Source organism: Garra rufa, unplaced genomic scaffold, assembly GCF_049309525.1.
Source record: "Garra rufa unplaced genomic scaffold, GarRuf1.0 hap1_unplaced_005, whole genome shotgun sequence".
NCBI classification, from domain to species: Eukaryota; Metazoa; Chordata; class Actinopteri; order Cypriniformes; family Cyprinidae; genus Garra; species Garra rufa.
The window spans coordinates 1,493,308-1,505,377 of NW_027394280.1; the positions used below are offsets into that span (position 1 = coordinate 1,493,308).

The 12,070-nt window shown below is 50.9% G+C and overlaps 12 non-coding genes across 12 annotated transcripts; 11 read left to right on the forward strand and 1 right to left on the reverse strand.

The window, feature by feature from the left end:
- The first annotated feature begins 1,081 nt into the window (after window positions 1–1,081).
- Window positions 1,082–1,222, forward strand: LOC141312861 (U4 spliceosomal RNA). The gene has a single exon (XR_012349361.1). It is a non-coding gene; the product is annotated as a U4 spliceosomal RNA (small nuclear RNA).
- Window positions 1,223–2,069: 847 nt separating this feature from the next.
- trnak-cuu (transfer RNA lysine (anticodon CUU)) lies at window positions 2,070–2,142 on the forward strand. The gene has a single exon. It is a non-coding gene; the product is annotated as a tRNA-Lys (tRNA).
- Window positions 2,143–2,343: 201 nt separating this feature from the next.
- On the forward strand, window positions 2,344–2,417 carry trnan-guu (transfer RNA asparagine (anticodon GUU)). The gene has a single exon. It is a non-coding gene; the product is annotated as a tRNA-Asn (tRNA).
- A 1,541-nt stretch (window positions 2,418–3,958) lies between these two features.
- Window positions 3,959–4,099, forward strand: LOC141312836 (U4 spliceosomal RNA). The gene has a single exon (XR_012349336.1). It is a non-coding gene; the product is annotated as a U4 spliceosomal RNA (small nuclear RNA).
- Window positions 4,100–5,220: 1,121 nt separating this feature from the next.
- Window positions 5,221–5,294, forward strand: trnan-guu (transfer RNA asparagine (anticodon GUU)). The gene has a single exon. It is a non-coding gene; the product is annotated as a tRNA-Asn (tRNA).
- A 1,538-nt stretch (window positions 5,295–6,832) lies between these two features.
- Window positions 6,833–6,973, forward strand: LOC141312862 (U4 spliceosomal RNA). Its single transcript, XR_012349363.1, has one exon. It is a non-coding gene; the product is annotated as a U4 spliceosomal RNA (small nuclear RNA).
- Window positions 6,974–7,820: 847 nt separating this feature from the next.
- trnak-cuu (transfer RNA lysine (anticodon CUU)) lies at window positions 7,821–7,893 on the forward strand. Its single transcript has one exon. It is a non-coding gene; the product is annotated as a tRNA-Lys (tRNA).
- Window positions 7,894–8,094: 201 nt separating this feature from the next.
- trnan-guu (transfer RNA asparagine (anticodon GUU)) lies at window positions 8,095–8,168 on the forward strand. Its single transcript has one exon. It is a non-coding gene; the product is annotated as a tRNA-Asn (tRNA).
- A 996-nt stretch (window positions 8,169–9,164) lies between these two features.
- Window positions 9,165–9,246, reverse strand: trnas-gcu (transfer RNA serine (anticodon GCU)). The gene has a single exon. It is a non-coding gene; the product is annotated as a tRNA-Ser (tRNA).
- Window positions 9,247–9,709: 463 nt separating this feature from the next.
- On the forward strand, window positions 9,710–9,850 carry LOC141312837 (U4 spliceosomal RNA). Its single transcript, XR_012349337.1, has one exon. It is a non-coding gene; the product is annotated as a U4 spliceosomal RNA (small nuclear RNA).
- Window positions 9,851–10,697: 847 nt separating this feature from the next.
- Window positions 10,698–10,770, forward strand: trnak-cuu (transfer RNA lysine (anticodon CUU)). Its single transcript has one exon. It is a non-coding gene; the product is annotated as a tRNA-Lys (tRNA).
- A 201-nt stretch (window positions 10,771–10,971) lies between these two features.
- trnan-guu (transfer RNA asparagine (anticodon GUU)) lies at window positions 10,972–11,045 on the forward strand. Its single transcript has one exon. It is a non-coding gene; the product is annotated as a tRNA-Asn (tRNA).
- Window positions 11,046–12,070: the final 1,025 nt, after the last annotated feature.

The window sequence follows — 12,070 nt, forward strand, 5'->3', positions numbered from 1 at the left end:
AAATACAGTCAGCATCGGCAATTTTTGCCAGTCTCTCTGGAGGCTTGTTGAGAAAGATAGTCTTGCTTCGTTTTGTTTCCTTTTATTGGCGTGGCTGGTTGTTGGTCCTCGTCAAAGAGGTGTCCACCGATCATAGCGTGCCGGAGCCAGAAGACTTGTTGTTTTGTCAATATGTTCTCAAGACTTTGCGGCAGGTATCAATAAACTACAGCACAATCACAGCTCGCCGCTACCCATCGTAAACAGGTTGGGCCTGTCTGTTCCGGTGGGCTCTCAGTGGTGCTAAAGCATCAAATGAAGAGGATGGGATTCGAACCCACACAAACCAAGGCGTGCCGAGCACAACGGACTAGCCTTGCATCGCCTTAACCACTCGACCACCTTTCGTTTTGCGCGGTCCTTTTGTTTAACACTCCCGATTCAGACCACCAGCTCATTAGTAGAGCTCTCAGTGAACTGAACTGAGTGTGTCAGATAGGGAAGACACACAAAAATTGCAGAGTGGGGTCCCCAGGACCGCTGCTAAATGTACCGAACGACGAGGATGGGATTCGAACCTACGCGTGCAGAGCACAATGGATTAGCAGTCCATCGCCTTAACCACTCGGCCACCTCGTCGTATTACGTGCCGTCTTTTATTTAGCACTCCCGATTCAGATCATCAGCTCATTAGTAGAGAACTCAAAGAACTGAACTGAGTGTGTTAGATAAGGAGGACACACAAAAAGTTCAGCATGGGGTCCCCAGGACCTAGATTAAGGTCCAGTGCTAAAGGAACCGAACGACAAGGATGGGATTAGCAGTCCATCGCCTTAACCACTCGGCCTCCCCGCCCCCTTGCTGACTGAGAGAGGCCATGCTGCGGACCTTTTCAGCTGCTGCTGCTGTGCTTTCAGCAGGCTGTTTTGAGCACAGAGGGAATAGTGAATGAGCCGTCTTTTACACACCTCTAATCTGTTCCGTAGAAACACGATGCAGCAACCCGTGCCAGGAGAATGTTTGTGCGGCAGTTTAAAGCTTGCTACCACCTTGTCGGTTCACATCCACGTAGGTGCCTGCAAAGGTCACGACCGTCGCCGGCATTCTTTCGTAGAGGCAATATTGTAGCCTATGAGGTTTATCCGAGGCGCGATCATTGCTGGTTGAAAACTTTACCCAATACCCCGCCCGGATGACTTGAAATACAGTCAGCTTTGGCAATTTTTGCTAGCCTCTCTGGAGGCTTAGAGTATTGTTGAGAAAAAATAGCCTGGCTTTGTTTCTCGTCAAAAAGGTGTCTGCTTATGATTGAGCGCCAGAGCCAGAAGGCTTGTTGTTTTGTGAATATGTCCTCAAGACGGGTATCATTAAACTGCAGCGCAATTACAGCTCACCGTTACCCATCGTAAACAGGTTGGGCCTGTCTGGTCCGGTGGGCTCTCAGTGGCGCTAAAGCTTCCAGTGCATGTCGAGCACAATGTATTAGCCTTCCACCGCCTTACCCGCTGGACCACCTCGTCATCTTGCGTGGTTTCTTTGTTTAACACTCCTGAACCATGTGCATGTGGATGCCTTCTTCGTCTTTTGTTTCAGCCGCCGAGGGCCTGTTTTCCACTGAGGCCCTGCGTCAAACTCCCTATGAGACACAATCGAACGTTAGTAGTAACCTCCGATTACGGCCGAATGTGGATTCTGCTCGGACGACGGGGCACCGGTACATCCTTTGTAGCTTTGGCTTGTTAGCCAAACGCTACAGCAGTTTGCCATTTCCCATGAAATCATCCTTGATTTCCTTAAGAAAGGTGCCCCAAATTGGTGGAAAATCACATCTCAACCATACGCTGTCCAAAGCATTGACCCGCCTTCACGCGGCAAAACAGAACGTGTTGTTGGCCCGCACTGCTGGGTCAAACTGCGCTTCCCAAAAACAGATTGGGTCAAAACCGACAGAAGAAAACTCTAAGCCTGCTCTAAGCCCTACCCACGGGGAGGGCTCGACAGTCTCGCACAACGCGAGAGCCTCCGTTTCGCCTGTGTAATTTGGGGGCCGATCAAAACTGGGTCCGACCCGGTGAAGAAGCCCACGATCAGCCCGGCTAGCTCAGTCGGTAGAGCATGAGACTCTTAATCTCAGGGTCGTGGGTTCGAGCCCCACGTTGGGCGGCTCTGTTGACTCTCTTTCTTCCCAAAAGGGTGGCGGGCTCCAGCGTGCCCATTCGCCGCGCAGGCTGAGTGGATTTTGCGAGCTCCGGAAACATCTTTCAAAACAGATGTCGCTGTTAGTGCGAGCAATTTTAATCCCTATCACTAACCCTAACCCTTGCTTTTACACCGGTGATCCGGCGGCAGCAAGCAACAGCGGCTGTCTCTGTGGCGCAATCGGTTAGCGCGTTCGGCTGTTAACCGAAAGGTTGGTGGTTCGAGCCCACCCAGGGACGTGTGAAATGCCGGAGTTTTGCACGCGCGTCAGGTGTCCACTAACGCCTATGCCATTCTTAGGGTTGCGAGGCACAGCTTTCTCAGGGCGTTTATCTTGTGCACCTTCAATAAGCTGGCTTGTTTTAAAAGAACTCAGCGGCGGGCATTTGGTGAACATTTTCACCAGCTCGAGTAGTTTGCTGTGGCATGTGGATGCCTTCTTAACTGATGATCTGTCTCTGGGGCTCATCTAGTTGACATAGTATCCGCTGACATTCGGCTGAAGGTGCTGATCCACCATCTGCTCTTGGTACGGACTGGAACCGGGGGACTGTAGTGACCATCAGATCGGAATGCAGAATGGATCTGGTGGCTACGGTGACCTCAGAATAAGAAGAAACAGACTAATATTAATGTAGATGCAAAAGTTCCATGTTGCCACAAAGTCAATACCCAATACCCCACCGGGATGACTTGAAATACAGTCAGCATCGGCAATTTTTGCCAGTCTCTCTGGAGGCTTGTTGAGAAAGATAGTCTTGCTTCGTTTTGTTTCCTTTTATTGGCGTGGCTGGTTGTTGGTCCTCGTCAAAGAGGTGTCCACCGATCATAGCGTGCCGGAGCCAGAAGACTTGTTGTTTTGTCAATATGTTCTCAAGACTTTGCGGCAGGTATCAATAAACTACAGCACAATCACAGCTCGCCGCTACCCATCGTAAACAGGTTGGGCCTGTCTGTTCCGGTGGGCTCTCAGTGGTGCTAAAGCATCAAATGAAGAGGATGGGATTCGAACCCACACAAACCAAGGCGTGCCGAGCACAACGGACTAGCCTTGCATCGCCTTAACCACTCGACCACCTTTCGTTTTGCGCGGTCCTTTTGTTTAACACTCCCGATTCAGACCACCAGCTCATTAGTAGAGCGCTCAGTGAACTGAACTGAGTGTGTCAGATAGGGAAGACACACAAAAATTGCAGAGTGGGGTCCCCAAGAGGATCACTGCTAAATGTACCGAACGACGAGGATGGGACTCGAACCCACGCGTGCAGAGCACAATGGATTAGCAGTCCATCGCCTTAACCACTCGGCCACCTCGTCGTATTACGTGCCGTCTTTTATTTAGCACTCCCGATTCAGATCATCAGCTCATTAGTAGAGAACTCAAAGAACTGAACTGAGTGTGTTAGATAAGGAGGACACACAAAAAGTTCAGCATGGGGTCCCCAGGACCTAGATTAAGGTCCAGTGCTAAAGGAACCGAACGACAAGGATGGGATTAGCAGTCCATCGGCTTAACCACTCGGCCTCCCCGCCCCCTTGCTGACTGAGAGAGGCCATGCTGCGGACCTTTTCAGCTGCTGCTGCTGTGCTTTCAGCAGGCTGTTTTGAGCACAGAGGGAATAGTGAATGAGCCGTCTTTTACACACCTCTAATCTGTTCCGTAGAAACACGATGCAGCAACCCGTGCCAGGAGACTGTTTGTGCGGCAGTTTAAAGCTTACTACCACCTTGTCGGTTCACATCCACGTAGGTGCCTGCAAAGGTCACAACCGTCGCCGGCATTCTTTCGCAGAGGCAATATTGTAGCCTATGAGGTTTATCCGAGGCGCGATCATTGCTGGTTGAAAACTTTACCCAATACCCCGCCAGGATGACTTGAAATACAGTCAGCTTTGGCAATTTTTGCTAGCCTCTCTGGAGGCTTAGAGTATTGTTGAGAAAAAATAGCCTGGTTTCGTTTCTCGTCGAAAAGTTGTCTGCTGATGATTGAGCGCCAGAGCCAGAAGGCTTGTTGTTTTGTAAATATGTCCTCAAGACGGGTATCATTAAACTGCAGCGCAATTACAGCTCACCGTTACCCATCGTAAACAGGTTGGGCCTGTCTGGTCCGGTGGGCTCTCAGTGGCGCTAAAGCTTCCAGTGCATGTCGAGCACAATGTATTAGCCTTCCACCGCCTTACCCGCTGGACCACCTCGTCATCTTGCGTGGTTTCTTTGTTTAACACTCCTGAACCATGTGCATGTGGATGCCTTCTTCGTCTTTTGTTTCAGCCGCCGAGGGCCTGTTTTCCACTGAGGCCCTGCGTCAAACTCCCTATGAGACACAATCGAACGTTAGTAGTAACCTCCGATTACGGCCGAATGTGGATTCTGCTCGGACGACGGGGCACCGGTACATCCTTTGTAGCTTTGGCTTGTTAGCCAAACGCTACAGCAGTTTGCCATTTCCCATGAAATCATCCTTGATTTCCTTAAGAAAGGTGCCCCAAATTGGTGGAAAATCACATCTCAACCATACGCTGTCCAAAGCATTGACCCGCCTTCACGCGGCAAAACAGAACGTGTTGTTGGCCCGCACTGCTGGGTCAAACTGCGCTTCCCAAAAACAGATTGGGTCAAAACCGACAGAAGAAAACTCTAAGCCTGCTCTAAGCCCTACCCACGGGGAGGGCTCGACAGTCTCGCACAACGCGAGAGCCTCCGTTTCGCCTGTGTAATTTGGGGGCCGATGAAAACTGGGTCCGACCCGGTGAAGAAGCCCACGACCAGCCCGGCTAGCTCAGTCGGTAGAGCATGATACTCTTAATCTCAGGGTCGTGGGTTCGAGCCCCACGTTGGGCGGCTCTGTTGACTCTCTTTCTTCCCAAAAGGGTGGCGGGCTCCAGCGTGCCCATTCGCCGCGCAGGCTGAGTGGATTTTGCGAGCTCCGGAAACATCTTTCAAAACAGATGTCGCTGTTAGTGCGAGCAATTTTAATCCCTATCACTAACCCTAACCCTTGCTTTTACACCGGTGATCCGGCGGCAGCAAGCAACAGCGGCTGTCTCTGTGGCGCAATCGGTTAGCGCGTTCGGCTGTTAACCGAAAGGTTGGTGGTTCGAGCCCACCCAGGGACGTGTGAAATGCCGGAGTTTTGCACGCGCGTCAGGTGTCCACTAACGCCTATGCCATTCTTAGGGTTGCGAGGCACAGCTTTCTCAGGGCGTTTATCTTGTGCACCTTCAATAAGCTGGCTTGTTTTAAAAGAACTCAGCGGCGGGCATTTGGTGAACATTTTCACCAGCTCGAGTAGTTTGCTGTGGCATGTGGATGCCTTCTTTACTGATGATCTGTCTCTGGGGCTCATCTAGTTGACATAGTATCCGCTGACATTCGGCTGAAGGTGCTGATCCACCATCTGCTCTTGGTACGGACTGGAACCGGGGGACTGTAGTGACCATCAGATCGGAATGCAGAATGGATCTGGTGGCTACGGTGACCTCAGAATAAGAAGAAACAGACTAATATTAATGTAGATGCAAAAGTTCCATGTTGCCACAAAGTCAATACCCAATACCCCACCGGGATGACTTGAAATACAGTCAGCATCGGCAATTTTTGCCAGTCTCTCTGGAGGCTTGTTGAGAAAGATAGTCTTGCTTCGTTTTGTTTCCTTTTATTGGCGTGGCTGGTTGTTGGTCCTCGTCAAAGAGGTGTCCACCGATCATAGCGTGCCGGAGCCAGAAGACTTGTTGTTTTGTCAATATGTTCTCAAGACTTTGCGGCAGGTATCAATAAACTACAGCACAATCACAGCTCGCCGCTACCCATCGTAAACAGGTTGGGCCTGTCTGTTCCGGTGGGCTCTCAGTGGTGCTAAAGCATCAAATGAAGAGGATGGGATTCGAACCCACACAAACCAAGGCGTGCCGAGCACAACGGACTAGCCTTGCATCGCCTTAACCACTCGACCACCTTTCGTTTTGCGCGGTCCTTTTGTTTAACACTCCCGATTCAGACCACCAGCTCATTAGTAGAGCTCTCAGTGAACTGAACTGAGTGTGTCAGATAGGGAAGACACACAAAAATTGCAGAGTGGGGTCCCCAGGACCGCTGCTAAATGTACCGAACGACGAGGATGGGATTCGAACCTACGCGTGCAGAGCACAATGGATTAGCAGTCCATCGCCTTAACCACTCGGCCACCTCGTCGTATTACGTGCCGTCTTTTATTTAGCACTCCCGATTCAGATCATCAGCTCATTAGTAGAGAACTCAAAGAACTGAACTGAGTGTGTTAGATAAGGAGGACACACAAAAAGTTCAGCATGGGGTCCCCAGGACCTAGATTAAGGTCCAGTGCTAAAGGAACCGAACGACAAGGATGGGATTAGCAGTCCATCGCCTTAACCACTCGGCCTCCCCGCCCCCTTGCTGACTGAGAGAGGCCATGCTGCGGACCTTTTCAGCTGCTGCTGCTGTGCTTTCAGCAGGCTGTTTTGAGCACAGAGGGAATAGTGAATGAGCCGTCTTTTACACACCTCTAATCTGTTCCGTAGAAACACGATGCAGCAACCCGTGCCAGGAGAATGTTTGTGCGGCAGTTTAAAGCTTGCTACCACCTTGTCGGTTCACATCCACGTAGGTGCCTGCAAAGGTCACGACCGTCGCCGGCATTCTTTCGTAGAGGCAATATTGTAGCCTATGAGGTTTATCCGAGGCGCGATCATTGCTGGTTGAAAACTTTACCCAATACCCCGCCCGGATGACTTGAAATACAGTCAGCTTTGGCAATTTTTGCTAGCCTCTCTGGAGGCTTAGAGTATTGTTGAGAAAAAATAGCCTGGCTTTGTTTCTCGTCAAAAAGGTGTCTGCTTATGATTGAGCGCCAGAGCCAGAAGGCTTGTTGTTTTGTGAATATGTCCTCAAGACGGGTATCATTAAACTGCAGCGCAATTACAGCTCACCGTTACCCATCGTAAACAGGTTGGGCCTGTCTGGTCCGGTGGGCTCTCAGTGGCGCTAAAGCTTCCAGTGCATGTCGAGCACAATGTATTAGCCTTCCACCGCCTTACCCGCTGGACCACCTCGTCATCTTGCGTGGTTTCTTTGTTTAACACTCCTGAACCATGTGCATGTGGATGCCTTCTTCGTCTTTTGTTTCAGCCGCCGAGGGCCTGTTTTCCACTGAGGCCCTGCGTCAAACTCCCTATGAGACACAATCGAACGTTAGTAGTAACCTCCGATTACGGCCGAATGTGGATTCTGCTCGGACGACGGGGCACCGGTACATCCTTTGTAGCTTTGGCTTGTTAGCCAAACGCTACAGCAGTTTGCCATTTCCCATGAAATCATCCTTGATTTCCTTAAGAAAGGTGCCCCAAATTGGTGGAAAATCACATCTCAACCATACGCTGTCCAAAGCATTGACCCGCCTTCACGCGGCAAAACAGAACGTGTTGTTGGCCCGCACTGCTGGGTCAAACTGCGCTTCCCAAAAACAGATTGGGTCAAAACCGACAGAAGAAAACTCTAAGCCTGCTCTAAGCCCTACCCACGGGGAGGGCTCGACAGTCTCGCACAACGCGAGAGCCTCCGTTTCGCCTGTGTAATTTGGGGGCCGATGAAAACTGGGTCCGACCCGGTGAAGAAGCCCACGATCAGCCCGGCTAGCTCAGTCGGTAGAGCATGAGACTCTTAATCTCAGGGTCGTGGGTTCGAGCCCCACGTTGGGCGGCTCTGTTGACTCTCTTTCTTCCCAAAAGGGTGGCGGGCTCCAGCGTGCCCATTCGCCGCGCAGGCTGAGTGGATTTTGCGAGCTCCGGAAACATCTTTCAAAACAGATGTCGCTGTTAGTGCGAGCAATTTTAATCCCTATCACTAACCCTAACCCTTGCTTTTACACCGGTGATCCGGCGGCAGCAAGCAACAGCGGCTGTCTCTGTGGCGCAATCGGTTAGCGCGTTCGGCTGTTAACCGAAAGGTTGGTGGTTCGAGCCCACCCAGGGACGTGTGAAATGCCGGAGTTTTGCACGCGCGTCAGGTGTCCACTAACGCCTATGCCATTCTTAGGGTTGCGAGGCACAGCTTTCTCAGGGCGTTTATCTTGTGCACCTTCAATAAGCTGGCTTGTTTTAAAAGAACTCAGCGGCGGGCATTTGGTGAACATTTTCACCAGCTCGAGTAGTTTGCTGTGGCATGTGGATGCCTTCTTAACTGATGATCTGTCTCTGGGGCTCATCTAGTTGACATAGTATCCGCTGACATTCGGCTGAAGGTGCTGATCCACCATCTGCTCTTGGTACGGACTGGAACCGGGGGACTGTAGTGACCATCAGATCGGAATGCAGAATGGATCTGGTGGCTACGGTGACCTCAGAATAAGAAGAAACAGACTAATATTAATGTAGATGCAAAAGTTCCATGTTGCCACAAAGTCAATACCCAATACCCCACCGGGATGACTTGAAATACAGTCAGCATCGGCAATTTTTGCCAGTCTCTCTGGAGGCTTGTTGAGAAAGATAGTCTTGCTTCGTTTTGTTTCCTTTTATTGGCGTGGCTGGTTGTTGGTCCTCGTCAAAGAGGTGTCCACCGATCATAGCGTGCCGGAGCCAGAAGACTTGTTGTTTTGTCAATATGTTCTCAAGACTTTGCGGCAGGTATCAATAAACTACAGCACAATCACAGCTCGCCGCTACCCATCGTAAACAGGTTGGGCCTGTCTGTTCCGGTGGGCTCTCAGTGGTGCTAAAGCATCAAATGAAGAGGATGGGATTCGAACCCACACAAACCAAGGCGTGCCGAGCACAACGGACTAGCCTTGCATCGCCTTAACCACTCGACCACCTTTCGTTTTGCGCGGTCCTTTTGTTTAACACTCCCGATTCAGACCACCAGCTCATTAGTAGAGCGCTCAGTGAACTGAACTGAGTGTGTCAGATAGGGAAGACACACAAAAATTGCAGAGTGGGGTCCCCAAGAGGATCACTGCTAAATGTACCGAACGACGAGGATGGGATTCGAACCCACGCGTGCAGAGCACAATGGATTAGCAGTCCATCGCCTTAACCACTCGGCCACCTCGTCGTATTACGTGCCGTCTTTTATTTAGCACTCCCGATTCAGATCATCAGCTCATTAGTAGAGAACTCAAAGAACTGAACTGAGTGTGTTAGATAAGGAGGACACACAAAAAGTTCAGCATGGGGTCCCCAGGACCTAGATTAAGGTCCAGTGCTAAAGGAACCGAACGACAAGGATGGGATTAGCAGTCCATCGGCTTAACCACTCGGCCTCCCCGCCCCCTTGCTGACTGAGAGAGGCCATGCTGCGGACCTTTTCAGCTGCTGCTGCTGTGCTTTCAGCAGGCTGTTTTGAGCACAGAGGGAATAGTGAATGAGCCGTCTTTTACACACCTCTAATCTGTTCCGTAGAAACACGGTGCAGCAACCCGTGCCAGGAGACTGTTTGTGCGGCAGTTTAAAGCTTACTACCACCTTGTCGGTTCACATCCACGTAGGTGCCTGCAAAGGTCACAACCGTCGCCGGCATTCTTTCGCAGAGGCAATATTGTAGCCTATGAGGTTTATCCGAGGCGCGATCATTGCTGGTTGAAAACTTTACCCAATACCCCGCCAGGATGACTTGAAATACAGTCAGCTTTGGCAATTTTTGCTAGCCTCTCTGGAGGCTTAGAGTATTGTTGAAAAAAAATAGCCTGGTTTCGTTTCTCGTCGAAAAGTTGTCTGCTGATGATTGAGCGCCAGAGCCAGAAGGCTTGTTGTTTTGTAAATATGTCCTCAAGACGGGTATCATTAAACTGCAGCGCAATTACAGCTCACCGTTACCCATCGTAAACAGGTTGGGCCTGTCTGGTCCGGTGGGCTCTCAGTGGCGCTAAAGCTTCCAGTGCATGTCGAGCACAATGTATTAGCCTTCCACCGCCTTACCCGCTGGACCACCTCGTCATCTTGCGTGGTTTCTTTGTTTAACACTCCTGAACCATGTGCATGTGGATGCCTTCTTCGTCTTTTGTTTCAGCCGCCGAGGGCCTGTTTTCCACTGAGGCCCTGCGTCAAACTCCCTATGAGACACAATCGAACGTTAGTAGTAACCTCCGATTACGGCCGAATGTGGATTCTGCTCGGACGACGGGGCACCGGTACATCCTTTGTAGCTTTGGCTTGTTAGCCAAACGCTACAGCAGTTTGCCATTTCCCATGAAATCATCCTTGATTTCCTTAAGAAAGGTGCCCCAAATTGGTGGAAAATCACATCTCAACCATACGCTGTCCAAAGCATTGACCCGCCTTCACGCGGCAAAACAGAACGTGTTGTTGGCCCGCACTGCTGGGTCAAACTGCGCTTCCCAAAAACAGATTGGGTCAAAACCGACAGAAGAAAACTCTAAGCCTGCTCTAAGCCCTACCCACGGGGAGGGCTCGACAGTCTCGCACAACGCGAGAGCCTCCGTTTCGCCTGTGTAATTTGGGGGCCGATGAAAACTGGGTCCGACCCGGTGAAGAAGCCCACGATCAGCCCGGCTAGCTCAGTCGGTAGAGCATGAGACTCTTAATCTCAGGGTCGTGGGTTCGAGCCCCACGTTGGGCGGCTCTGTTGACTCTCTTTCTTCCCAAAAGGGTGGCGGGCTCCAGCGTGCCCATTCGCCGCGCAGGCTGAGTGGATTTTGCGAGCTCCGGAAACATCTTTCAAAACAGATGTCGCTGTTAGTGCGAGCAATTTTAATCCCTATCACTAACCCTAACCCTTGCTTTTACACCGGTGATCCGGCGGCAGCAAGCAACAGCGGCTGTCTCTGTGGCGCAATCGGTTAGCGCGTTCGGCTGTTAACCGAAAGGTTGGTGGTTCGAGCCCACCCAGGGACGTGTGAAATGCCGGAGTTTTGCACGCGCGTCAGGTGTCCACTAACGCCTATGCCATTCTTAGGGTTGCGAGGCACAGCTTTCTCAGGGCGTTTATCTTGTGCACCTTCAATAAGCTGGCTTGTTTTAAAAGAACTCAGCGGCGGGCATTTGGTGAACATTTTCACCAGCTCGAGTAGTTTGCTGTGGCATGTGGATGCCTTCTTAACTGATGATCTGTCTCTGGGGCTCATCTAGTTGACATAGTATCCGCTGACATTCGGCTGAAGGTGCTGATCCACCATCTGCTCTTGGTACGGACTGGAACCGGGGGACTGTAGTGACCATCAGATCGGAATGCAGAATGGATCTGGTGGCTACGGTGACCTCAGAATAAGAAGAAACAGACTAATATTAATGTAGATGCAAAAGTTCCATGTTGCCACAAAGTCAATACCCAATACCCCACCGGGATGACTTGAAATACAGTCAGCATCGGCAATTTTTGCCAGTCTCTCTGGAGGCTTGTTGAGAAAGATAGTCTTGCTTCGTTTTGTTTCCTTTTATTGGCGTGGCTAGTTGTTGGTCCTCGTCAAAGAGGTGTCCACCGATCATAGCGTGCCGGAGCCAGAAGACTTGTTGTTTTGTCAATATGTTCTCAAGACTTTGCGGCAGGTATCAATAAACTACAGCACAATCACAGCTCGCCGCTACCCATCGTAAACAGGTTGGGCCTGTCTGTTCCGGTGGGCTCTCAGTGGTGCTAAAGCATCAAATGAAGAGGATGGGATTCGAACCCACACAAACCAAGGCGTGCCGAGCACAACGGACTAGCCTTGCATCGCCTTAACCACTCGACCACCTTTCGTTTTGCGCGGTCCTTTTGTTTAACACTCCCGATTCAGACCACCAGCTCATTAGTAGAGCTCTCAGTGAACTGAACTGAGTGTGTCAGATAGGGAAGACACACAAAAATTGCAGAGTGGGGTCCCCAGGACCGCTGCTAAATGTACCGAACGACGAGGATGGGATTCGAACCTACGCGTGCA